Genomic DNA, 26,841 nt, shown 5'->3' with positions numbered 1-26,841 from the left:
TCTGCTGCGGTCCAGCCTGTCATCTCGATGTAGCAGAGCTGAAGCTGTCGTGGGAACCATGGAAAGGTAAGGATGAGGTTGCTTTATTATTTTTCTTTTATTGCAGGAGATCGTTGGCTTCAGCTGGAATGGGCGTGATGGTAAGTATGGTTTAATTTAGAACAATAAAGGATTGTGTCTTTATTTCAATTAAAGGACTTTATTCTGGGTGTTTGTGTTTTTTTTAACTTTGACTATGGGGTTAGTAATGGGGGTGTCTTATAGACGCCTCTCCATTACTAACCTGGGCTTGATGTCAGCTGGCATTATAAGCTGACATCAACCCCAACCCTATTACCCCCTGCCACCGCACCAGGGCAGCGTGGAAGAGCGAGGCTAAGTGCCAGAATTGGCGCATCCTATGAATGCGCCATTTCTGGGGCGGCTGACGGCTGGTGTTTCTAGCCTGGGAGGGGGCCAATATTCATGGCTCCCTTCCTGGGCTATTAATATCAGCCCCCAGCTGTCTGCCTAGCCTTTGCTAGCTATTAAATTAGGGGGGACCCCACGTCATTTTTTTGGGGGGGTCCCCCATTTTAATAGCTAGTAAAGGCTATGTATTCAGCTGGGGGCTGATATTAGTAGCCTGGGAAGCTCCGTGGGTATTACCCCCTTCCCAGGCTTCAAACATCTGCCCCAGCCGTCTGCTTAACCTCCGCTAGAGCCTAAAATTAAGGGGAACCCCACGCCAATTTTTTTAATAATAAATCCTTTATTTTAATACTAAATGACAAGTACAGTAACCAACACTATCACTGTACTTCATATATATGTGACTGACATGTTTCTATCTATCTAATCTATGTGTGATGCTCTATCTTTCTGTTCTAAATTGTCGGGTACCGCTGCTGAATTGCCGGCCGGCTTTTTTAAAGAGACAGTGCATGAAAACACTATTATTTTTTTAAATAAATCCTTTACACTAAATGACAAGCACAGTAAGCAACACTATCACTGTACTTATTATATATGTGACTGACATGTTTCTATCTATCTAATCTATGTGTGAAGCTCTATTCTTTCTGTTCTAAATTGTCGGGTACAGATGCTGAATTGCCGGACGGCTTTTTTAAAGAGACGGTGCATGAAAACACTAATATTTTTTTTAATAAATCCTTTACACTAAATGACAAGTGCAGTAACCAACACTGTCACTGTGCTTCTTATATGTGTGACTGACATGTTTCTATCTATCTAATCTATGTGTGATGCTCTATTCCTTCTTGTCTAAATTGTCGGGTACCGGTGTATGCCGCTGCTGAATTTGCCGGCCGGCTTTTTTAAAGAGAGTGTCTTCTGAGCAGTTTGTCAGCTTTTGGACACCTTTGCAGGTGTTTTCTATGTGTTTCTATGTGTTTTTGTTTGCCTGCCATTGGTTTTAACGGTGTTCGACGGTGTTCTAAGGTGTTCGACGAACAGTTCGACGAACAGTTCCTCGAACATCCCGGTGTTCGACGAACCGAACCGAACCCGAACACTATGGGGGTGGCTCAACACTAATCAGGACTCTCTGGGGACCATATCCTCACTTTCAGGACTCCTTGTTCTACTTTATGCTGAAGATAGTTTTCAATGACATCGGCAGTATATTTGGAGTTGTTGTGCTGCTGCAGAATAAATTTGGAACCAATATGTTGCCTCTCTGATAGTATTGCATGATGGATTAGTATCTGACTGTATTTTTCAGCATTAAAGCTCATTCTGACAACTTTATTAAACATCATGAAGCATATGTACAACACACTCACAAGTGCAAGTCAATTTGCGTGTTCACATGAACATTTTTACACATGGACTGGTAACAAATTGCAGCATGCACTACTTTGATCTGTATTCTGGATCAGACTTGCCTATTATAAGTCAATGTGTGCATAAACTGATCATATATGGTTACCTCCGTATATCATGTGTTTTTGGATACATTAAAATTATAAAGATAGGAAACTGTATTTGGAATTTATTATTTATTAAATTGTTAATATAAAAACCAGTTGCCCTACGGATGTACAAAATGGATATTTAGATGGCATATGGATTGCAAAAGGATGACAATACGAACAAAAAATTTCATTTTTCTCTGGACATAAAGCAAATGGTTTTGCATACATTCATATTAATCCAGCCTAAAGGACACCATTAATCCTGATCAAATCCCACTCCATTTACTGAAATGCATCCCCAAACTTGCAAAGATCCTCCACCATGCTTCACTGTTGCCTGCGGACATTCCATATTGTACTGCTCTTTAGCTCTTCATTGATCAAACTGCCTTCTGCAGCTAGTAATAAACAAAAATAGTACATTTTTTACTAGTAGAAGAAATACAACAAGTCACTATAGTTTATAGATTCCCAAATTTAGCTTTCCTCTCGTCGCAGAATCCAGGCACGTAGTGCCAATGATTAATACCATTGTAATAGTAGTAATAATAATAATAATGAGAAAAAAACCTTGCAAGCACACAAAGAAAGCTGAATTTGATTACATTAATTTAAACTCTTCCCAAGACTTAACATGTATTTATTTTTAAAATATACAAACCAGATAAGCAGCAGTGGAAGGTCAACATTGTTATTATGAGAGTATGAGTGATTACATGCTTAATCTACAAAAAAATCTGAAACATTTTGTGCATAGTCTAAAATGTTATGACTAGCAAACCGCACAAATATTTAGAGAAACCTTTGGAAACTCTTCCAGTCTATTAAACATAATCCACAGTGTTTTCCTTACTAGACAACTACAGTGTTCTTAGAGATAGTAGTACAGTTTTAGCAAAATAAATACTGAGATAGGATCAGACATTTTTCTGACAAAGAAAAAGTTTAGATCAAACGTTATTCATGTCTTCTTGACAAAATCTGTATTCAATTCTTCAAATGATACATTCTCACACATTTTATAGCCTTGGAAGATCCATATGTCTTAACTTGCCTAGCTGAAGATCAGCATTAAGCTCTATACAATGAGATGTGGTGCATATGCTAGTGAAAAAAAGGCTGCAAATAATAAAAGTCTATCAGCACATTTTTGGGATCTAGCTTCTGTGCAGTATTCCCACAATCACAAAAGAGCTTAATTGTAAGGGCCATTTAACCTGTTTTGCAAACCTATGTAGGTTGTGTGAAATTGTTAATTATGAGGTGTCTAAAGGCCTTGTGCAAGGATCAGAGGAAACCCTAACAACACATGAATGCACTCTATTGTTCCAACATGTTCAGCTTTTCATCCACTAGTCACTTTTGTGTCAGGATTTGCATATAAACTGTGATTAAACACACTGTTTTAGCACATTATTTTTATTTAGCTTAGCATGTTTTCCAGATAATAACTTGTGAGCAATTGCTAGTACACAACTTATGATTGTAATTACAGTAAAATAGCAATTTAGTAAAAGATATGACTCTGTTAAGATTTCAGTAAACTGACATCAGAATACAGTAATGTGATGGAAGATCTTATATATTTATGCAAAAAAGTTTTATGATTTTTGTTTTGTGTCAAATTCCTTTTTATTACTATAATTCATCATAAATCAGCTTGCATGATAAAGCAAAAGATGAACAAATCGGCTTAAAGCAAATAGAATTTGTCTCAAATGTTACAAAAAAATCTAACTATAAAATCTGGATTGTTTTGTAATTTGTTTTGTGCAAATCAAGCAAAACCATGCTGACTAGGGCTCAGGAGATGAATGTTGTGCCATCACTTTGTGCATTGTGATATCAGAGGTCTACTCGCAGAGTGAAGATACCAGAGGAACCAAAAAGGACGACTTGTAAATTGCTGTAGGTAACAGAAGTCCGGAGGGAGCTGCATGGAGGATCATTTGGGAAGCTACTTATATTGTGCTTTCGGGTCTCAAAGATGGGAATCCAATTTCCTGGTCAAATTTGAGTGAATTGACACATTTTATTAGACATAGATTTGTTTAACACTAGTGCTAATACACCTTTGATAGCTTTCGGACAAATAATGATTCTTTCCAACTTCTTCACAGTTCAGCCAGTGATGTCATAAAACGTAAGTTTGACCCACATTCATCAAGTGTGTAAAGGGACCTTTAAGGGAGTTATCCGGCCTTAGGCTACAAGTCTGCAGTCACTATGATCATGAGACTGCAAGTATGTAATTTGTATGTTTGTGACCACATTCAAACTAGACTGTGCCTGGCCTCGCTCAATACACTTGCATTGAGCGAGACGGCACCCACTTATTCGAAACATAAGCGTATGTATGCAAATCACATACTTGGAGTCACACACCTGCCATTCCCGGTGCAAGCACCTGAGAATCCTCACAGCACAGTCACATTTTATTAAATCATTTAAAATTGACATGGGAGGCAATATTTCTAAGTGCCATTTAAGTAAATATACACAATTAAGAATGATCAATTTTATTTGCGCTGCACTGGTCCAGTGTCCAGACTAGTCTTTCCAGGTAGTCGGTCTGCAACGAGCACCCGAGCATTTTAGTGCTCGCTCATCACTAGTAATCAATTACTGATCAACAGTCATTTTATACCACAAAATTGGGTGGTATATCCTTATTTTCTGTTCTATTTAGTCCTTATAGGGCAAAATTTAAAAGAATTGTTCAGAATGCTGTATAAGATTTCCAGAAACAGCACTTATGAATAGAAGCAAAGGGTTATGGGCTTATCTACTTTGAAAAATTCACCTTTATTAGAAGGATTCCCCAACACACAGATGACTGTAGGGTGCCTGCTTTTTGTATGTTATGCTTCCTTGAAAAATGACATTTTAAAAGAAATGATAATAATCTGTTGAGGAATGGTGAATTTTCTTGCAGGTTCAGTACAAATTAAACATAACTTTTCATGGGCCCACATTAAAAACAATGGGTTGACTTTGTAGTCCCTATGTGTTGTTTTATGGTTAATAGATGGGTTCTGAATGCTGGAACTGCCTACTATATTATTTTCCCATTGTATTTACTCATCACTTGTAATCAATCTGTACATCTATTTCATCCAGGAAATAAGTATTGGTCTGAGATCACATACATAACCAATGTGAGTATATCTTTTACATATCAAAAGATAATTTTAACATTTTTTTTATTTTAAGTGAAATGTGTATATACTATACTCTTAGAATATTTTTTAAATATATTATTTAACAACTAATCTAGTGAACTGGGTTTTAATAAAAATTATCCATTAAGAATGAAGAAGTCTCAGGCAGTAGATAAAGCATGAACATTTATTGAAAGAGAAGGTTTGGTCAGAGAGATAAATCAATCAATCTGTGGAAAAAATGGCAACAAATAATTCTGATAAGTTTTTCCATCCATGGATTTTATTAGACTATGATGAATTCTCGGTCCAAAATTCTAATAAATTTATCTATAATGACAATCATCAAAAAATTTCCCATTTAGGACAACGCGAACATTAGTCTGGAATCATCTTTAGTAATCTGTGATGTTGTATAGCTTGTTTAACCATAAGCAGACACTTTCTGATCCTCATGTAAAACAATTTACATATTCTGATTCCATTTCCAAATTTTGCTTTCTGACCTTTGCTTTATGAGGCAAGACATTTTACTGAAGAATTTGAAAAACATGAATAATGGATGCTAATTATTAGCACTGGCCTTTAGAAGTCTAGTGTGCATGTAAACCATTTAAAATGATTTTCTTATAGTAATCCTAATAAATGTATTGTACCTTATAAAAAGCATCTACTCCCTTGACTCAAGGCTCGTTGAAAATCTATTGTAAATGTATCCAATTTTCTTTCTCTCTTATACCTATTGCAGGCTGCTTTGCCCTTTTAGTATCCCATGGTAAACTGCCCCAAAGAGAGTTCATGACAACTATATATTAGCATAATTGGAAGGGACACTGCAATGAAAACACTGGCAGATCTAATATGACAAGGTTATTTGTTACATCTCAGTATTCCTTACAGTATCATGCATAAACTAAACTGGAAATGTAAAGTCAATTTCTAAAGAGTATGTTTATAATATCTTCGTATATCTTGTCTCACCTTATTCAAACCTAATAAAACGTGTTTTTTTCATTAACATTGATTAAAATCGGTTTGACAAGAAAGGCTGTCAATCTCTATTAAATATAATGTCTTCTTAATGGTATTTCTGTCCCTGAACAGCATGTAGATAGGAAAGAATTCATATACATTGGTAAAAGGACAAGTGGAGCTTAAGACCTTCTTTTACACCACTTTTCTCAATGGTGCCCACAGGCACAAAGATTTGGAAAAGATCAAGCAACCAATCCAGTGTCAGAAATGTTTACAAAGATATTTTAATTATTGTTCTCTTCCCATGAGAGAAAGTTTAAATTACTGTAAAAATAAAAACTGGCAGGCCAATATGGTTGTTGAAGTAGAAGGTCTATGATGAGCAAATCTACCATAACTCTAATTTGACAGTTCACTCAATTTTGGCAAGAAAATGTAAATTGCATTGAGGTTATTTGATTTTTACTTTAATGTTTCTTATTATGCTTCTGGGGACTCTCCAGACCACTGAGCATAATAAATGTAGGGTGAAATAAAATACTCTCCTCAAACTAATTAATTCATCTCTAGTCGATACCTAGACTGCACTAGGGAAAAGGGGAATTTTTAGGAAAACATGGTGGCTTTCTTCAGCAAACAGAGCCATACTATTCCGTGAGTTGCATGTCGCATTGCAGCTCAGCTGCATGAAATGAATTGGAGTAAGTTGCAATACTATACACAACATTTGGTCAGATGTAGCACTGTTTTTTGTATGAAAACAGCCATTTTTTATAATCCACAACTATCCTTTTAAGATAAAAAAATGTTTTTCTGATCGTATAGTCGCTAAAAAAGAAAACAGTTGATTTGATATTATAGATACACTGCATTTATCAGTAGATTGCAGCATGTTCTACAGTCTTCCTTCTTGATTTCTGTATGCAAAAGAAAATTACTGTCATATAAACCTTCTTCAATTAGAAAAGCGAGAACCAGGGTATCAATTAATACGGCATTGCCTTTTATTTAAAGGGGTTGTCCACTACTATTCAAAGTAGCCCAATGTGTTTTTATGCTGAAAGAAGCTTCTTTCTAATTACCTCCCTCTGCTGTTTTTGCCTGTGAGCGGCGCTATCACTGGCCGCTCACAGGCATCACACCCCGGCTGCAGGCAACTCTGACATCCGCTGATGTGACGTCCTGATTCCAGATGCAGCCAGGGGTCCCTCTTCTGAGTTCCACGGTGGCTGTTGGGTTGTGGGTGGGGTTACCTGCGCATCACACCCAGCATCCACCGCGCGCTCTTCTTCTCCCCATACATTGGGAAAGCACTCGGTGGATGCTGGGTGTGACGTGCAGGGTAACCCCACCCACAACCCAGCAGCCAACGCGGGGACCCCAGTGCTAAGTCACGCCTCACTTGATGTGACGTCAGTGGAAGGGTCACGTGCTGCTGAAGGATGATGAAGGAACTTGATATACCTGAGGAAGACTCAAAGAAGTCGAAACCGGTTGTATTTTAGTTTGAAATAAAAATTATCTTTGAATCCAAATATCAAGTTCCATCATCATCCTTCAGGAGCGCATATTGCTGGGAAAAACATTTACAAAGAACTATTTCTGTGATTGCAATTGATAACACTCCCTTGAAATGTATTACTCACAAGGTTGCTGCATTTCCCCTCACTATCAATGGAGTTCACCAAGAAATTTTGGACTTGCTTGTATTAGATAATTTACTCTCTCCGGTCGTTCTAGGATTGCCTTGGTTAAAACTACACAATCCTTTGCTGGACTGGTCTACTAATGTGATTAAGTCTTGGATTCCGAAGTGCTATGATAAATGTTGTAATGGTCGCATTGCGGCTGTGGAAAAAGGGGAATTACCTGTACCTATTTAAGATTTTTGGAGGGTTTTTTCAGAGGAGGAGTCACAAGTTTTACCTCCTCATAGGGATTATGATTGCGCCATTGAGTTTGTTCCTGGAGCTACTCTTCCCAAGAATCGCTTGTTTAATTTGACGATCCGTGAAAAAAAGGCCTTGGAGGAGTACATACAGACTAGCCTGGCTGCTGGTCACATTAGACCTTCTAAGTCGTCTGTGGCAGTTGGATTTTTCTTTGCTAAAAAAAAGGACGGGGGTTTACGTCCATGTCTGGATTTTCGAGAAATTAATAAGATTACCATACGCAATTCCTACCCATTGCCGTTAATTCCTGACTTGCTTAATTAGTTGGTGGGGGCCAAGTGGTTCTCTAAAATTGATCTCCGGGGGCATACAATTTGTTACGAGTGAAGGAGGGTGATGAATGGAAAACTGCTTTTAACACTCCGGTAGGTCATTTTGAGAATCTGGTGATGCCTTTTGGTCTTACCAATGCACCTGCATTTTTTCAGAACCTTATTAATGACATCCTGAGACCTTTGATTGATAAGAATGTGGTTGTGTATTTGGATGACATTTTGATTATACGTGAAGTCTTGCAGTTATTAATTGATAATTCACTTTTTGCTAAGCTGGAGAAACGTGAGTTCGCTGTGCAGAAAATTAGTTTTTTTGGGCTACATTGTCTCCAGCGAGGGCTTTGAGATGGACCCGGTGAAGGTTCAGGCTGTGTAGGAATGGCCCATGCCTATTGGTTTGAAATCTATATTGAGATTTTTGGATTTTGCCAATTATTATAGGAAATTCATTAAGAATTTTTCTGTAATTGTTAAGCCTCTGACCGATCTCACCAGGAAAGGTGCGAATACGGTCCAGTGGACTACTGAGGCCATGGAAGCGTTTGAGTATCTCAAAGAGAGATTCAGTTCTGCCCCTATCCTTATGCAGCCTGATGAGACCAAGCCTTTTTGGTCGAGGTCGATGCTTCATCGGTGGGGGTCGGGGCAGTTTTGTCTCAGGAGAACAAGGATGGAGTAAATCCTTATGCCTTCTTTTCGAAAAAATTTTCGGAAACCGAACTGAATTATGATGTTGGAAATCGGGAGTTGCTGGCTATTAAACTCGTGTTTGAACATTGGCTTCTTTTTTTGGAAGACGCTAGATTTCCTATTCAGATTTTCACAGATCATACGAATTTGATCTATCTGGATGCTGCCAAGCACTTGAATGCCCGTTAAGCTAGGTGGGCACTTTTTTTTTCTCGGTTTCATTTTTCTGTTACCTATATCCCTGGTACTAAGAATGTTAAAGTCGATGCATTATGTAACATCTCTGGCGGCATGCTTGCATGGTCCACCACCTCCCACCATGCAAGACCGCAATCTTACCTGTCAGTCCATGCTGCACTCTTTGCTCCATTACCTGTTGTGTCCATGTCTCTTGTCTGATTGCTTAGGGTGTCGGCGTGGCTTTCTGCTTGTTTCTTATAGCTACTGTGTGCACAGTCCTAATGCATCCCCAGCCTATTGCTGTGAGTCACTGGATACTTAAACCCCCTCCACTCAGTAGGAGGCGCCTGAGCAACACTTTCACTCAGTTTGACTCAGGTCCTGTCCTGTCTGTTTCTGCCACCCTGGGGGCTGAGTACTCAGGGCCTCTACCTGTACCTGTGACTTCTAGTCAGTTTCTGCCACCCTGGGGGCTGAGTTCCCAGGCTCGTTCCTGTATCTTGTTCCTGGTTCAGATCCTGTCTGAACAGTGTCCTAGTCCGTTACCTGTTTGTCTCTATGTCTGTACCTTTCCATTTTCCTGCAGTATCTGAACCTGCACCTAACTCCAACTCGTTGTCTCTGTACTTCTGTTTGTGAGTTTTGCGTCCACTCGCTACTTCATTGCAAGTACCTTGTGTGTATCTGGTTCTACTTGTTCTGTTTCCCTGCCTCTGTATCTAACTCCTGTGTTCCAGCTATCTTCTTGTGTTCTCCAGTCTGTTCCATGTGAACAGAGACCTGTCCTGTTTACCGCATCGGTGGATTTTGCTCTGCTTTGCTTGTTCACCGCATCTGTGGATTTTGCTCTGCTTTGCTTGTTCACCGCATCTGTGGGTTTTGCTCTGCTTTGCTTTTTAACCGCATTTGCAGTTTTGCTCTGCTCTGCTTGTTCACCGCATCTGCGGTTTTGCTCTGCTTTGCTTGTTCACCGCATCTGCAGGTTTTGCTCTGCTTTGCTGGTTCACCCCATGTGCGGGTTTTGCTCTGCTTTGCTTGTTCACCGGATCTGCAGTTTTGCTCTGCTTTGCTGGTTCACCACATCTGCAGGTTTTGCTCTGCTTTGCTTGTTCACCGCATCTGTGGCTTTACTTGTTCACCGCATCTGTGGGTTTTGCTCTGCTTTGCTTGTTCACCGCATCTGCGGGTTTTGCTCTGCCTTGCTTGTTCACCGCTTCTGCGTGTTTTGGTCTGCTCTGCTTTGCTTGTTCACCGCATCTGCAGGTTTTGCTCTGCCTTGCTTGTTCACCGCATCTGAGGTTTTGCTCTGCTTTGCTTGTTCACCGCATCTGCTGGTTTTGCTCTGCTTTGCATGTTCACCGCATCTGTAGATTTTGCTCCGCTCTACTTGTCTACCGCACCTGCGGCTCTGTTCCTGTATCCCAGTCTGTACTGGTCCCTATCCTTCCTGCACTCCTACCTGCCAGTACCCACCTCTCTGCATGTCAGCTGTGCCTGCCTGTGCCCACCTGTCTGCATGCCAGCCGTGCCTGCCAGTGACCACCTGTCTGCATACCAGCTGTGCCTGTCAGTATCCACCTGTCTGCATACCAGTCATGCTTGCCAGTACCCACCTGTATACATGCCAGTCTAACCTGCCTGTTCCTGTATTTCCCATTTTGGGTCAACAGCTGTGACCGGGGTCTGACCTGGAGTAGCACCTGGTCCCTCTGCTCGGTTCCTCCCTGGTTCACGGAGTCGACTGAGCCACCGTGCGATCTTGGTCGGATCGGGTTGATACTTAATTACGCCCCTCCAGGCACTCCTCGGTTCATGGTACAGTCGGATCCCTAATCACGCTCACGCCAGTCAGTCCTGGCGCGAGCGTAACACTTTATCTTGCAGCTTCTCTCCTACGGTCAGCGCCGAGGAGGGGGAGAGCATTTTACAGAAAGGAGTTGTGGTGGCAGCATTGGACTCCATTTTGGAGAATGGGATTCTGAAAGCTCAAGATGATGCTCCATCTAACACTCCCCAGGAGAGATTTGTTTGTGGAGTGTCATGAGTCTCGGTTGGCAGGTCATCCAGGAATTTTGCAGACTGAGAGACTTATCAGTCACAGTTTTTGGTGGCCTGGATGGCAGAAGGAAGTCATCAAGTGGGTGCGTCAGTGTACTGTGTGTGCTAGGTTAAAGGCTTCACATACTCCTGCTGCGGGGTTGCTTTGCCCTCTGGAGGTTCCTAGTGCGCCTTGGAAGAATCTCACAATGGATTTTATTACTGATCTTCCTGTGTCCGAGGGTTTTACTGTCATCTGGGTGGTCATGGACCGTTTTAGTAAGATGTGTCATTTGGTTCAATTCATTAAGTTGCCCTGCGCCAAGACACTCGCTAAGGAGATTGTCAAGCTCCATGGCATTCCCACTGATATTGTTTCTGATAGAGGAACTCAGTTTGTGGCTCGCTTTTGGTGTGCTTTTTGTGACAGGTTGGGAGTCCATTTGTCATTTTCGTCTGAGTATCATCCTGAGTCTAATGGACAGACTGAAAGAAAGAACCAGAATGCTGAAAAGTTTTTGCGTTGTTTTGTGGCAGACAATCAAGAGGTGTGGTCTTAACAATTTGCTCTTAACAATCATACATCCTCCTCTGCTGGGTGTTCTCCTTTTTTTTGTTGCACTGGGAGACCTCCGTCTTTTGGTTCGTTCTCCAAATTGGGGTCAGCGGTGCCGGAGAAGGAGAATTTTTCCTGTGATTTGGGAGAGTTTGGACTAATGTACGTTGCAACCTTCCAGAGGCTAACAAGAAGTCCAAGAAGTATTTTGACAGGAAGCGTAAGGAGGTTTTGTTTACTGTGGGTGACATGGTTTGGTTGTCCTCAAAGGACCTGTGGTTGAGGATTCCCTCTAAAAACTGGGTCCTAAGTTTGTGGGTCCATTTAAAGTGCTTCAGGTTGTTAACCTGTCTGCTGTTAGGTGGGATGTCCCTACTTCCTGTGAATCCTGTGTTTCATGTTTCCTTGTTGAAAAAGGCTGATGTATCAGATAGGGATGCCACTGTAACTGTCTCAGTTCCTCATGTGGTGGAAGACGGCAAACATGAAATTTCTCGGGTCTTGAATTCTAGATGGCATAGAGGGAGATTACAGTATCTTGTCTTCTGGAAGGGTTTCGGTCCCAAAGACAACTCCTGGGTAAGGACGGATTATGTCTCTGCTCCTAGGCTTGTTAAAGCTTTCCACAAGAGTTTTCCAGATAGGCCTGGGCCTGGAGGATCCGGGGATCCTCATAAAAGAGGGGGTACTGTTAGAACCCTCCTGTTTGTTTTTTCCATCTTGTGTTTTGCGGTAAAGTGACCATCTGCCTTTATATTCCAGCTCCGCCCTTTTGGCTGTGCTGGACTTCAGTGTTTGACTGTTTCTCTAGCCAGGTGCTTCTGTGCCTTTCTCTGTCAGTTCGTTTGGTCCTTCTGGGACCTCTAGTACCTTTTTGTCTATTTGTCTTTTTGTGTTCTGCAACAACTTCTCTGTTTAGGAGGTGTCACATTTTTTGTTCCAGTCCTTAGTTCTTTTAGGGACTCCTCCCCTAATGCTATAGGTCTTTGTTCAGACTAGCCGAGGACTAAGGCGGGTCTGTTCGCTAGGAACAGGCAGCCCGACACATCATAGGGATTCACCTTAGTTTTACTGTAGGGACAGTTTTCCCTTATCTTTCCTTAGTCCATGTTGCAAATCATAACACTCATGCGTTATCAAAAATAGAGAGTAAAAAAGTCACTACCAGATACCTAGAGACCTCTGGAATCAGCTTATCTCTTGAAGAACAAAGTGGTTAGACATTAAGATTCAAACTACCCAACCCTTATCTCACTTGACATCATATTTTGGGGGAGAGACAGGAAGCCCCCATTCACAGCAGGTTCTGAGGGCCTTTTTTTTAAATTGGCCTGAGACATGATGCCTGATGTTTACATCAGACAGGAATACTTTGTTTCTGCTGTAACAACATATATGTTTAGACCAATTTTTCAAAAATAAAATCCAGTTATAATCAATGGTATGCATATAAATGTCAGTTTCCAAACTTTGTGAAAAAAAAATACTTACATAAATGTAGCAGATAATATTTAATTACATATTTTATTTGATGAACCAATACATTATTTGTTGCTTTCTATCATTTCTGAAAGAGCATCTGTCACAATTACAATTAATGCTATATTATCATACATTCTCATGGGAGGATTCAGTTAAACACCATCTGTTTGAGTTTCTTGTTAGGTTGGTTTTCAGGAACTTTTACTAACAAACAAATTACTCTATAGAGTTTGCCCTTCTCTGAAATGTTCTAGCTGCTGAAGCCTCTGTGACGGTTTTGACAGTCACTATTGCACAGCAATATATATGAGTTCATCCTACTGGTCAATCTACTATTAACAGTAGTGTTTTTTTTATATATTTTAAGTAGGCTGGACTTGGGTGGGATTGCCTATTTATTATTCATAAGTAGGCTTTTTGGCTCAAAAATAAACTGTTGAAATTAGAAGTTATCACAATGTAAGTTATTGGAAGAAACCAACTTTTCCATGTTATAATTATTTTATTATCACTTTTGTAATGATGGAAATATATTTGTTCAGTTGTAAACCTCATGAAATTATTAAACTTTAGGAACTGAGATCAAAAGTTAAATATTATTTAAATATTTGCAGTGCCTGAAGATTACTGAATTTTTCAGGTTGCGCTTACTCTGATTGTATAAGTGTAGTGTTTCATAAATTTATACACGTTACAGAGTTCAATGAATACATTAAAGTGAATCAGTACATTAATATAAATGTATCCTTGGGCATAGATAGGAATGCAGTTACATCGGCATGAGATTTAAGAGATTGTAGATGTAGCCATTGGCACATTCCTTTCATTTTACTTTATAATTAGGTATGTAAGGTTTCATTCTACAGAGATGTTGCAATGCTCAGTTTACTTCTTATCTAGTTCCATCAGTTCTGTAATCTCTGGACTTCATAAATATGATGACTTTTCATCTATTTATGATTTTTCCTCCACTTATAACTTGTACTGGGAATTATTAAACCTCATAGGGTTTAGCAAGTTATTTTTATGTTTGGTAAAATCTTGGAGGCAATGTTCAATAATGACATTTGGAAATAGATCTTTTATATTTCATATCTGGTGCCAGGATCTATGTATTAAAACAACATAAGGACAGTTCACATAAAATTGAGGAAAAAAAAAATTCCAGCATTCAGGATCTTCAAAAAAAAACAACACTTTATTGAAAAAAAATATATCTTTAAAAAAGTCAGAAGTCCGGAGATCGGGAATTACAGACCTGTATGCAGGGATTGTTTTCTTCCTCATTTTTCCCTCCAGCACTGCAAGTTTCCTATGCACAGATCTTTCATAGTGGGTGAGCTGACCTTTTCTACCTAATTTTTCTGTACACAAAAATTGGAGTGGGGCATCATTTAAAGGAAACCTGTCACACGAAAAAATGCTATTAACCTGTACATAGAAGTTAATCTGCAAGTTAATAGTTTTCTGAACCTGCCCGGCGCCGGCACTTAGACCCTCTCTGCTGGGAGGAAATGAACTTTATTCCTCCTGGTAGCATTCCAGTTTAAATCACGGATGAGCCTCCTTTCAAGTTCAGTCAATGCTCTTGTGTATAGAAAGCGGCGGCTGTATTCGCGTCTGCCGCACTGACTGATAACCAGGTCTAATCCTGAGCTGCTGTCTGTTAGTGCTGGGGACACGGGTACTGCCGCTCTCTATACACAGAGCAGTGATTGGATCCCCGACGGCGCGAAAGCAGTGACTGACGCTACCAGGAGGAATAAAGTTATTTTCCTACCGGGGGTCTAAATGCTGGCACTGGGCAGGCTCAGAAAGCTATTAGCCTGCAGATTAACCCCATATTTACAGGTTCATAGCTTTTTTCTTGTGATAAGTTTCATTAAAGGTTGTCATACACATTCCATATACATAAGCTTCTGCCAGACACTTCTTGGCTACAGATATATATATATATATATCTGTGTGTGGATACATATACAGTACAGACCAAAAGTTTGGACACACCTTCTCATTTAAAGATTTTTCTGTATTTTCATGACTATGAAAATTGTACATTCACACTGAAGGCATCAAAACTATGAATTAACACATGTGGAATTATATACTTAACAAAAAAGTGCGAAACAACTGAAAATATGTCTTATATTCTAGGTTCTTCAAAGTAGCCACCTTTTGCTTCGATGACGGCTTTGCACACTCTTGGCATTCTCTTGATGAGCTTCAAGAGGTAGTCACCGGAAATGGTTTTCACTTCACAGGTGTGTCCTGTCAGGTTTAATAAGCGGGATTTCTTGCCTTATAAATGGGGTTGGGACTATCAGTTGTGTTGTGCAGAAGTCCGGTGGATACACATCTGATAGTCCTACTGAATAGACTGTTAGAATTTGTATTATGGCAAGAAAAAAGCAGCTAAGTAAAGAAAAACGAGTGGCCATCATTACTTTAAGAAATGAAGGTCAGTCAGTCCGAAAAATTGGGCAAACTTTGAAAGTGTCCCCAAGTGCAGTTGCAAAAACCATCAAGCGCTACAAAGAAACTGGCTCACATGAGGACCGCCCCAGGAAAGGAAGACCAAGAGTCACCTCTGCTTCTGAGGATAAGTTTATCCGAGTCACCAGCCTCAGAAATCGCAGGTTAACAGCAGCTCAGATTAGAGACCAGGTCAATGCCATACAGAGTTCTAGCTGCAGACACATCTCTACAACAACTGTTAAGAGGAGACTTTCCTCAGCAGGCCTTCATGGTAAAATAGCTGCTAGGAAACCACAGCTAAGGACAGGCAACAAGCAGAAGAGACTTGTTTGGGCTAAAGAACACAAGGAATGGACATTAGACCAGTGGAAATCTGTGCTTTGGTCTGATGTGTCCAAATTTGAGATCTTTTGTTCCAACCACCGTGTCTTTGTGCGACGAAGAAAAGGTGAACGGATGGACTCTACATGCCTGGTTCCCTCCGTGAAACATGGAGGAGGAGGTGTGATGGTGTGGAGGGTGCTTTGCTGGTGACACTGTTGGGGATTTATTCAAAATTGAAGGCATACTGAATCAGCATGGCTACCACAGCATCTTGCAGCGGCATGCTATTCCATCCGGTTTACGTTTAGTTGGACCATCATTTATTTTTCAACAGGACAGGCTGTGTAAGGGCTATTTGACCAAGAAGGAGAGTGATGGGGTGCTACGCCAGATGACCTGGCCTCCACAGTCACCAGACCTGAACCCAATCGAGATGGTTTGGGGTGAGCTGGACAGCAGAGTGAAGGAAAAAGGGCCAACAAGTGCTAAGAATCTCTGGGAACTCCTTCAAGATTGTTGGAAGACCATTTCCGGTGACTACCTCTTGAAGCTTATCAAGAGAAAGCCAAGAGTGTGCAAAGCAGTTATCAAAGCAAAAGGTGGCTACTTTGAAGAACCTAGAATATAAGACATATTTTCAGTTTTTTCACGCTTTTTTGTAAAGTATACAATTCCACATGTGTTAATTCATAGTTTTGATGCTTTCAGTGTGAATGTACAATTTTCAAAGTCATGAAAATACAGAAAAAAATTTAAATGAGAAGGTGTGTCCAAACTTTTGGTCTGTACTGTATATATATATATATAAATATATATATATACATACATACAGTGCATTGTGAAAGTATTTGGCCCCCTTGAACTTTTCTATCTTTTGCCACATTTCTGGCTTCAAACATAAAGATATAAAATTCTATTTTTTTTGGGAAGAATCAACAAGTGGAACACAATCGTGAAGTGGAACGAAATTAATTGGATATTTTAAACTTTTTTAACAAATTTAAAACTGAAAAGTGGGGCGTGCAATATTATTCGGCCCCCTTGAGTTAATTCTTTGTAGCGCTACCTTTTTCTGCGATTACAGCTGCAAGTTGCTTGGAGTATGTCTCTATCAGTTTTGCACATCGAGAGGCTGAAATTCTTGCCCATTCTTCCTTGCAAAACAGCTCGAGCTCATTGAGGTTGGATGGAGGGCGTTTGTGAACAGCAGTTTTCAGCTCTTTCCACAGATTCTCGATTGGATTCAGGTCTGGACTTTAACTTGGCCATTCTAGCACCTGGATACGTTTATTTTTGAACCATTCCATTGTAGATTTTGCTTTATGTTTGGAATCATTGTTTTTTTGGAAGATAAATCTCCGTCCTAGTCTCAGGTCTTTAGCAGACACCAACAGGTTATCTTTCAGAATGGTCCTGTATTTGTCTCTGTCCATCTTCCCATCAATTTTAACCATCTTCCCTGTCCCTGCTAAAGAAAAGCAGGCCCAAACCATGATGCTGCCACCACCATGTTTGACAGTGGGGATGGTGTTTTGAGGGTGATGAGCTGTATCATTTTGCATTGTTGCAAAATAATGCGATTTTGGTTTCATCTGACCAGAGCACCTTATTCCACATGTTTGGTGTGTCTCCCAGGTGGCTTGTGGCAAACTTCAAACAAGACTTTTTATGGATATCTTTGAGAAATGGCCTTCTTCTTGCCACTATTCCATAAAGGCCAGATATGTGCAGTGTACGACTGATTGTTGTCCTATGGACTGACTCTCCCACCTCAGCTGTAGAGCTCTGCAGTTCATCCAGAGTGATCATGGGCCTTTTGGCTGCATCTCTGATCAGTCTTTTCCTTGTTCGTGATGAAAGTTTAGAGGGACGGCCGGGTCTTGGTAGATTTGCAGTGGTCTGATACTCTTTCCATTTCAATATGATCACTTGCATAGTGCTCCTTGAGATGTTTAAAACTTGGGAAATCTTTTTCATCCAAATCTAGCTTTAAACTTCGCCACAACAGTATCTCGGACCTGCCTGGTGTGTTCCTTGGTCTTCATGATGATCTCCGCACTTGAAACAGAGCCATGAGACTATCACAGAGCAGGTGCATTTATACAGAGATTTGATTACACATAGTCATTTAGGACAACATTGGATCATTCAGAGATCCTCACTGAACTTCTGTAGTGAGTTTAAAATATCCAATAAATTTCGTTCCACTTCACGATTGTGTCCCACTTGTTGTTGTACCTTCCCAAAAAAATTAGAATTTTTTATCTATATGTTTGAAGCCATAAATGTGCCAAAAGGTAGAAAAGTTCAAGGGGGCCAAATACTTTCAGAATGCACTGTATATATACATATACAGTTGAAACCAGAAGCTTACATACACTATATAAAAAGACACAAGCATGTTTTTCTCAATATTTGACATGAAATCAGAATAAACCTTTCCCGTTTTTGGTCAGTTAGGATTACCATAATTTAGAATATTTGCCAAATGCCAAAATAATGAGAGAGAGAATGTTTAAGACTTTTTTATTACTTACTGCAAAGTCAAAAGTTGACATACATTTCATTAGTATTTGCTACCATTGCCCTTAAACTGAATGACTTGAGTTAAACGTTTAGGATATCCTTCCACAAGCTTCTCACGATAGTTGGTCGGAATTTGGGCCCATTCCTCCTGGCAAAACTGGTGTAACTGATCCAGGTTTGTAGGTCGCCTTGCTTGCACCTGTCTTTTCAGGTTTGCCCATACATTTTCAGTAGGATTGAGATCAGGGCTTTGTGATGGCCACTCCAAAACATTGACTTTGTTATCCTTAAGCCACTTTGTTACCATTTTGGCAGTATGCTTCGGATCATTGTCCATTTAGAAGACCCATTTCCACCTAAGCTTTTACTTCCTGGCTGATTTCTTGAGATGTTGCTTCAGTATTGCCACAATCTTATTTTCTGAAGTCCATCCTGCAGCAAAACAACCCAACAACATGATGCGGCCACCTCTGTGTTTCTCAGTTGGGATGGTGCTCTTAGGCTTCCAAGCTTCTCCCTTTTTCCTCCAAATGTAACTATGGTCATTATGCCCAAAAAGTCAAATGTTAGTTTTATCAGACCACAGGACATGTGTCCAAACATTAAGGTCTTTGTTCCTGTGTGCATTTGCAAGCATTAATCTGGCTTTTTAAGTTTCTTTTGGAGTAATGGCTTCTTCCTGGTAGAGTTGCCTTTCAGTAATTGTTTCACTGTGGATATTGACACAATTTTACCAGTTTCCGCCATCATCTTCACAAGGTCTTTTGCTTTTGTCCTTGGGTTGACATGCACATGTCAGACAAAAGCACGTTCATCTCTGGGACACGGAACCCGTCTCCTTCCTTAGCAGTATGATGGCTGGACATTCCCATCTTGTTTGTACTTATGTATAATTGTTTGTACAGATGAACGAGGCACCTTCAGGTATCTTAAAAATTGTACCCAAAGATGAGCCAGACTTGTTCAAGTCCACAATTCTCTTCCTGATATCTTGTCTGATTTCTTTAGACTTTCCCATGATGATACAGAAAGAAATAATGTGTTTCAGGTGTGCATTAAAATACATACACAGGTGTTTATCTAATTAACTCAGATGTTGCCTAAAAACATAAGCTTCCAAGCACATGACATCATCATATGGGCAGTCCAGAATTGTTTAAAGGCATAGTAATCTTATTGTGTGTAAACTTTTGTCTTTGCATTAAGTAATAAAAATGCCTTAAAACATTCTTTCTCTCATTATTCTTGCATTTGGAAAATATTAAAAATTATGGTAGTCCTAATTGACTTAAAATGGGAAAGGTTTACTCTGATTTCATGTCAGATATTGAGAAAAACATGAATATGTGTCTTTTTATATAGTGTATGTAAACTTCTGGTTTCCACTGTATATATATATATATATATATATATATATATAGCCTAAAGTCAAACATACCCATCCTTCTTTTTCTTTTTCATCAGGTGACTAAACATGACTCTACATATGCAGATTTTTTTTTATGAACTCACATTTAGCTTATTTTTAGCTGCCCTTTCTTCTCAAAGTACTTGCCATCTTCTAGCAACTAAGTACTAGCATAGGGAACATCACTAATATAGGGCACATCACCTACTGCTATACTATACCTACTTCCCTGGTAATCAAGCCCCAAGTGACATCTACAACATTTTTCTAATTGTCCTAATGGGTGCCTTCCATATTTTATAAGAAGTTATTATTGAGGGTCTTCCATACATAAAGTGATTCCTTCTCATAAGCAAAGTGAAATTTTAGATGTTGTATGTAGCACAGGGCAAACAATTACCTTTGGTCTATTTCCCTAGTGATCAGTTCCATGCTGTTAGTTTAGAAAGAAAAATGTACAGCATGGTCTATATCAAATATCTTTCGTCCTGCTAGCATGTAGTATGTTACTGGAAGGCTGGAAATGTTTCCTGTAGGATTCATAAATACAGCCCTGTTATAGAGAAAATAAGTAGTCACTATATAACTAAGCAGCGGAGATGAGAAATCCAGGCAGTTTATACCACTTCACATGCACAGTGTAACTAAATGAATTATGAATGTGCCACTTTAGTTTACTGTCAAAGGTTATTTCTGCTAATGCATCTGCTTGAAGTCAGCTAAAGAGCACAGTGTAAACACACCTTAATCACTAAACCAGTTTCTAGGACTCCTTTGGAATTTATTGAATGTCACATTCTGGATGCAGCACTTATCACTTCATGAATCACATAATGTCTTAACAATTATATAAAACATTTCTGCCTTATATGTTTTTCTACACCTATTGAATACAGATGTGCATATGTTTTTAATTATCTGTGAGTATTGAAGGAACATCTGAGAAGACCTGAGTTTTCTTGAACTTTCCCCAGATATTTGGAAGCTGTAGTTTCTCTTTTTCTATGCTGGTGGGCAAGATACTGTAATATATTATTCAGATGTAAAGTTTGATCGTGGCAAACATAGCTGTTACTTGACAAGGAGGTGAGAAATAGTTCACATCTACAAATAAAAGTGGAAGAAAATAGTCTTTGCTTCTATGTGTATCAAAGTAAAAGTGTATATATTACCCTTATTATATAAAGAAAGATCGCATAGACTATATTCTTGTCCCCAAAAGAACTCACAGTATTTCCTTTTAGCATGTGTGGAAACACCCACACACATCAGGGACTTTTCCATAGAAGGCTAAACAAACTAAAATATATTTGAAGTGTGGGAGGAAATTGGAGAACCTTGTGAAACCCTTATAAGCACATGAATATTAATGCAAATATTACCCTGTTTGGGTGTCAAACCATGACTCAAGTGGTAATTACTGAATTATTACATCACTATTGCATGAGTCGTTAAAGGGTTGATTGTGACTTGTAGGATTGCTGCTTCCAATAGGTGGCGCTATAGAGTACAAGTCCTCTTTTTCTCTGAAGAGGCAATTTGCTTACCAGATTTAGAAATTATCCTGAATTATCCTAATATTGGGTAGGTATGATATATCCAACTAAACTGTATGGTATTGGTAAAAATGTTAGGAAGTGTACATGTGTGGATTACATTTTCAATAGCAACCTTAAGTCCACGTTAATACTTTTATAGCACATTCTAGCTTTATGTAGGATAACTTTTGAGACAATAGCCATATTCATAGTAGACAGCGTAAAGGAACTGCACACCTAAAGGCACTTGGAGATGCTTCAAATAGGATTTATTGTCAGTATTCCGTATCCATTGGTTGCACTGCGGTAAATACAGTATCCAATAATGTTTTGGGTGAAAACGCTTCATCAGAAATATAGGCTATGTTCACTGCTTATAGCGCAAAGTGATCTATCTTGCATGGTGGGATTCCCCCAAAGAGGTACAACCAGGATCCAGCTGTATCAAGGCCTACAATGTCTTAATACGGGCCTTGATACAGCTGGATACTAGTTGTCCCTGGGGGAATCTCACCCTGCACCCTGAATCCCCTTGACCTATATGCCGTGAACATAGCCTATATGTCTGATGAAGGGTCTTCACCTGAAACGTTTCATAATACTATACTTTCTGTGATGTAAACAATGGATATGAAATACTCACATTAAATCCTATTTGAAGCATCTCCAAGGGCTTGTAGGTGTGCAGTTCCTTCATTCTGTCTACTATTGGTCTACAGGAGCTCAGAGGCTGGCTCCAGAGGAACTAGCACTCTTCTAAAACTAACTCTAATCACTGGGTGTGCCACCCACCTGTTTGATGACTACATGTAATAACCATATCCAATCCTGTGAAATCAAGAAAACCTTAACAAGCCTTGAACAAAGATTTTTTGATCTCACAGGATCCCATCAGTATTTACAAGCTTTATAATACCAAGAAATGATAAATAAATTATAAAATAAATATTAAAGCAACAAATTTGCAAAAAATCTTCCTTAGAAATTACACAAGACAACTATTGTTATGTGTGATAATTGTGTTTAGCATATTGTTATCTTTTGTATCATGTTTAAATAATTTGGGAAGTTGACACCATTCAATTTTTTTTGTTCCTTTTTATGTATTATTGTGCAGCTTTAGTGACTTATTAGATTGATTTTTAGCTCACTGGTATAGAACACAGATAAAGATAGGCCCCAGAAGACTAAAATGACAAGATTTGCTTTTAATTTGCTTTATGGTTATTTTGACTGCTAATTATTTGATGTTGGCAATTTGATGGTCACTAATTATGGGCAGGAGGTATACAAAGATCTGGTGGTTGTTTAATGTCAATATTTAATTTAATATTTTAGACAACCCATTCTCATAAGGACACCTTAATACATCTGCTGAAAAATGTACGTGTGAGATGGTCCGTTTTTACTATCCGTGTGTTTTTTCTGTTAGCTATCCGTATGTACATATATATATATATATATATATACGTATATACCATTCATGTTCCATTAATGTGTATGTGTGTACCATCCTTGTGCCATCCATTTGCCATCCATGTGACACATACTGGAATAAAATGCATTCAAGAAATTACTGTGTTAAAGATGTGCAAAGATAGGTAGATAGATAAATTAATAGATATCCAGCAGATATATAATTTCACAACCCCGTGACACATTATAAAATTGCACCCTTTAGTGCCTTGCATGTGTAGCTTATAGTCTAGCTTTCTATTAAGCTAATAAATAATTGAAAAAAAAATGTATTGCGGTCTCCCCATCTTTTGTAACCAGCAAAGGTAAAGCAGACAGCTGAGGGAAAATATTAACAGGCTTGGAAGGTCCATGGTTATGGGGCCCTTTCCAGCCTAAAAATACCAGCTTTCAGCCGCCCCAGATGTGGAGCATCACATGAGATGTTCCAGTCCTGGTGCTTCGCTTTGGTTCTTTCTGATGCTCTGGTGCTTTGGCAATCGTGGTAATGATGCTTGGAGTTGATATCAGCTTTGAAGTGTCCAAAAACACATCTGACATCAAGCCCTGGTGGTAGTAATGGGAAGGTGTATATCAGATAACCCCATTACTAACCAAGTAATAAAAAGGAAAAACACACAAAAAATACTTTATTGAAATAAACATTCCTAGACACTTTCCCTGGTTCACCAATTTATTAAAAAAATATAAAAATCCCATGCAGGTCCTATGTAGTCCGTTGAATTTGACATAGTCCACCAAATTTGACGTCCAAAACCTATGAAGCCTCATTCTTACGCTCCATAGGCTTTTGCTACAACCACTTCCAGGTTACTTTGCTCTATGCGAGACCCAGCAACTCTGAAGAGCGGTGACATCAGTAACGTTACCGCTCTTCCGATGTTCTGAGTCACTCTCCGGGTCTATCATCTATCTATCTATCTATCTATCTATCTATCTATCTATCTATCTATCTATCTATCTATTCTATCATTTATCAGTCTAAAAAATGGACATGTCTCTGTGTGAGTCACATGGACATGTCTACATCATTATAGATTTTAATGAGTATGTGTCAATACGTGTTTCTGATACATGAGAAAACGGATGCCTCACATACTGGAAAGACATATATTTGAAGGAAGCCTAAAAGTTACCCAAGTAAATTCACTATTTTTCATCAGTAAGCCTTTGTTAACAGTTACAGACTTACAGTCTATGAGGATACTTTTCAAAGACTAGGTGAACCTGAAAGAATGTGAGATCAGTTGCATTATTCTGGCTTCGGGTAACAAACATGATATTTATATAGTAATAGATGGAAAACCTATAAATATATGAAATAGATTAGCATAGTTTTATTTAGTATTTGCAATTCTGACCTCAAGTGTCACCAATAGTCCTATTTTAAGGTTCTCAGTCTATCTGTTTGCATAGAGCAGCAGCATATGTTGTAAATTATGATTTATATTATTAATAGTGTTGTTATTATTGTTGCATTTATGATCTATCAACCTAACAAATACATGCACTCATTTATTTATAAGGTAAACCTTAAGATATGTACTATGGCTATAACCTCATGCAGAGACTGAGCAGAACTCAGCAGGATTAAGTATATATTTGAAGAGCACAGATCAATACATGAGCCAGAAGGCTTATGTTTGGCTAATCTGATATTTTATTTTTAAATCAGGAAAAAAAATGAAACTACAATATATTCCCAGTTTGAATAAGTTGTACACTTTCATAAATGTATATATTTTATCTTTTATATTTACAGGTAGTCTGCAATTTGAAGTAAAATACACTCCTTATCATTGAAATTACGACAAGAAGGAAAAGCCATGGAATTATTGAAATCACGGGATCAATAGAAATGTAAATGATATACAAATACAAGATCAATAGTAGGGATGAGCAGACCCATGGAAGTCCTGGTTCATCTTGTTTGATGAAGTTCGGTTCAAGTACCAGAACTGTACCCGAACATGAACCTGAACGTGGACCGAATAGAAATCAATTTTTACCAGAAATTTGGAGCTTGAAAATCTCTCTATCTCTCTGTCTCTGTTCTTCCACGCTGAATGCACTCGGAGTGCAAATCATCAAGATCCACTGCTGGCAACTTCCTTTGCTATTGCTAACAGATGACATCTCACTTGTACTTATTATTAGACAAGTTCAAAAATACTGCAAATTTTGGTAGCAAGTTTAGGCCACACTGGCTACTCACAGTAGCATGAGCAACATGTGACTTGGCTTTGTCGTGTTGAAAAAGCTCCTGGGAAACTTTGGAGACACGGTTGTATCACTGGTTCCACCAAGAAATCTATTTAGACGAGCCGTTATTGTACTTGGAATAAAAAATTGAGGGATCCAGCAGCCGTACATTATATTAGTCCACACCATAATCCCAGGAGTAGAACTGTTGTCACATTACATCATCAACACTCATCTAGATATTTTATTTCTAAGTGAAGAAAAAAAATCAAAACAAAAAATATTCCCAGCATGAATAGGTTGTACACTTTTATGAATAGACATATTTTACTGTTTATGTTTGCAGCTAGTGTGCAATTTAATTAAAATACACTCCTCAACATTGAAATTGCAACACAAAGAAGGAAAAGCCATGAAAGTATGGAAATCACAGGATAAATAGACATGTAAATGATATTCAAATGCAGGATCAATAGACATATTAATGATATGCAAAGGTGAAACATTGTAAGTAAATTTTCAAAACATTTCGATTTATTCAAAATTGAGCATGAATACCACACGCAGAAATACTCCACTTACATGCCTTGGCATGCTACCAACGATGTTAGCAATGGTTCTCTGATGACTTTTCTGTCATGGTGATTGCACTTGGGCACGCAAATCATCAAGATCTGCTGGTGGCAGCTCCTTTTGCAGTTGCCGACCAATGGTGTCCCAGTTGTGCTCAATAGGAGACAAATCCGGAAACACTGCAGGCCATGGTAGCACATTTAGGATACACAGGCTGCTTACAGTATCATAAACAACATGCATCTTGGCCTTCTCATGTTGAAAAATTGCTGCTGGAACACTTTGGAGAAATGGTCGCACCACTGGTTCCACAACCAAATCATTGTAACATCAAGCTTTTAGTTCACCTGGAATTCCACAACCGTTCCTTCTTAGTTGTTTCAATTTCAATATTGGAAAGTGTATATTTGCGTATTGTGTCCTGGGGTGCATCAAGGGACGCACTGATGATATATGTGCCCCCCTGTCTGAAGATTTATAAATAAGAAGACAACACAGTTGGAGACAAACCTGCAGGAACAGTCAGAACGAAAACTTTTCCATTGTTGAAAGAATGCCCAGCGACATTTCTGGCTTTGTCTATGTGAATCTCAGTACTGGCTTTTCCTTGTGCATCTTTGTTTCTTATAGGCTGAGCTCAATTTATTATCATTTTGAGTGTTTTATGTAGACTCATCTAAACCTTTAGCCATAAATCACATTTTTTTTTATTATTACACATTTATATCTTGTCGTAGTTACCACTCCATTACTTTTTATTATGTTTGCCTCAACTGGAAAGTTTACTTTCCTTAGCTATTTTCCTTTATTGTTGTTTTATTAGCTATTTTTCTTTTTCTTAATAGGATCTGTGGCAGCCTATTGGTGTCTGTAGAGAGGCTTAACATAGTAATACTCTTTAGTCACATTTCCAGGCACATGCTTTTTAATAATCTCACATTGAGAAATGCTTGACTGATATGCCTCAAGCAGTAGCATTCAGTTGCTTAGCTGGGCTCTGTACAAAGGAAACAATACCTCAGTGATAGCTTTCTTTAACAACGTTAACATATTTTGTTACAGTGCTGTCTTTTAGCAAATGTCTAATTTCAG

General features: G+C 38.9%; 1 long non-coding RNA gene across 1 annotated transcript in view; it reads left to right on the top strand.

Annotated features, from left to right (window-relative positions):
* LOC141264492 (uncharacterized) overlaps positions 1-26,615 on the top strand; it is a 146,084-nt gene extending 119,469 nt beyond the window's left edge. Inside the window, exon 3 of the long non-coding RNA XR_012319970.1 lies at positions 24,737-26,615. This is a non-coding gene — a long non-coding RNA (uncharacterized lncRNA). The remainder of the gene's footprint in view (positions 1-24,736) is intronic.
* The last annotated feature ends 226 nt before the right edge of the window (positions 26,616-26,841 follow it).

The sequence above is a fragment of the Phyllobates terribilis genome, unplaced genomic scaffold (assembly GCF_046119375.1).
Source record: "Phyllobates terribilis strain yellow unplaced genomic scaffold, ASM4611937v1 Scaffold_1__5_contigs__length_1240528914, whole genome shotgun sequence".
NCBI lineage: Eukaryota > Metazoa > Chordata > Amphibia > Anura > Dendrobatidae > Phyllobates > Phyllobates terribilis.
This window is presented reverse-complemented; position numbering and strand designations above follow the sequence as displayed.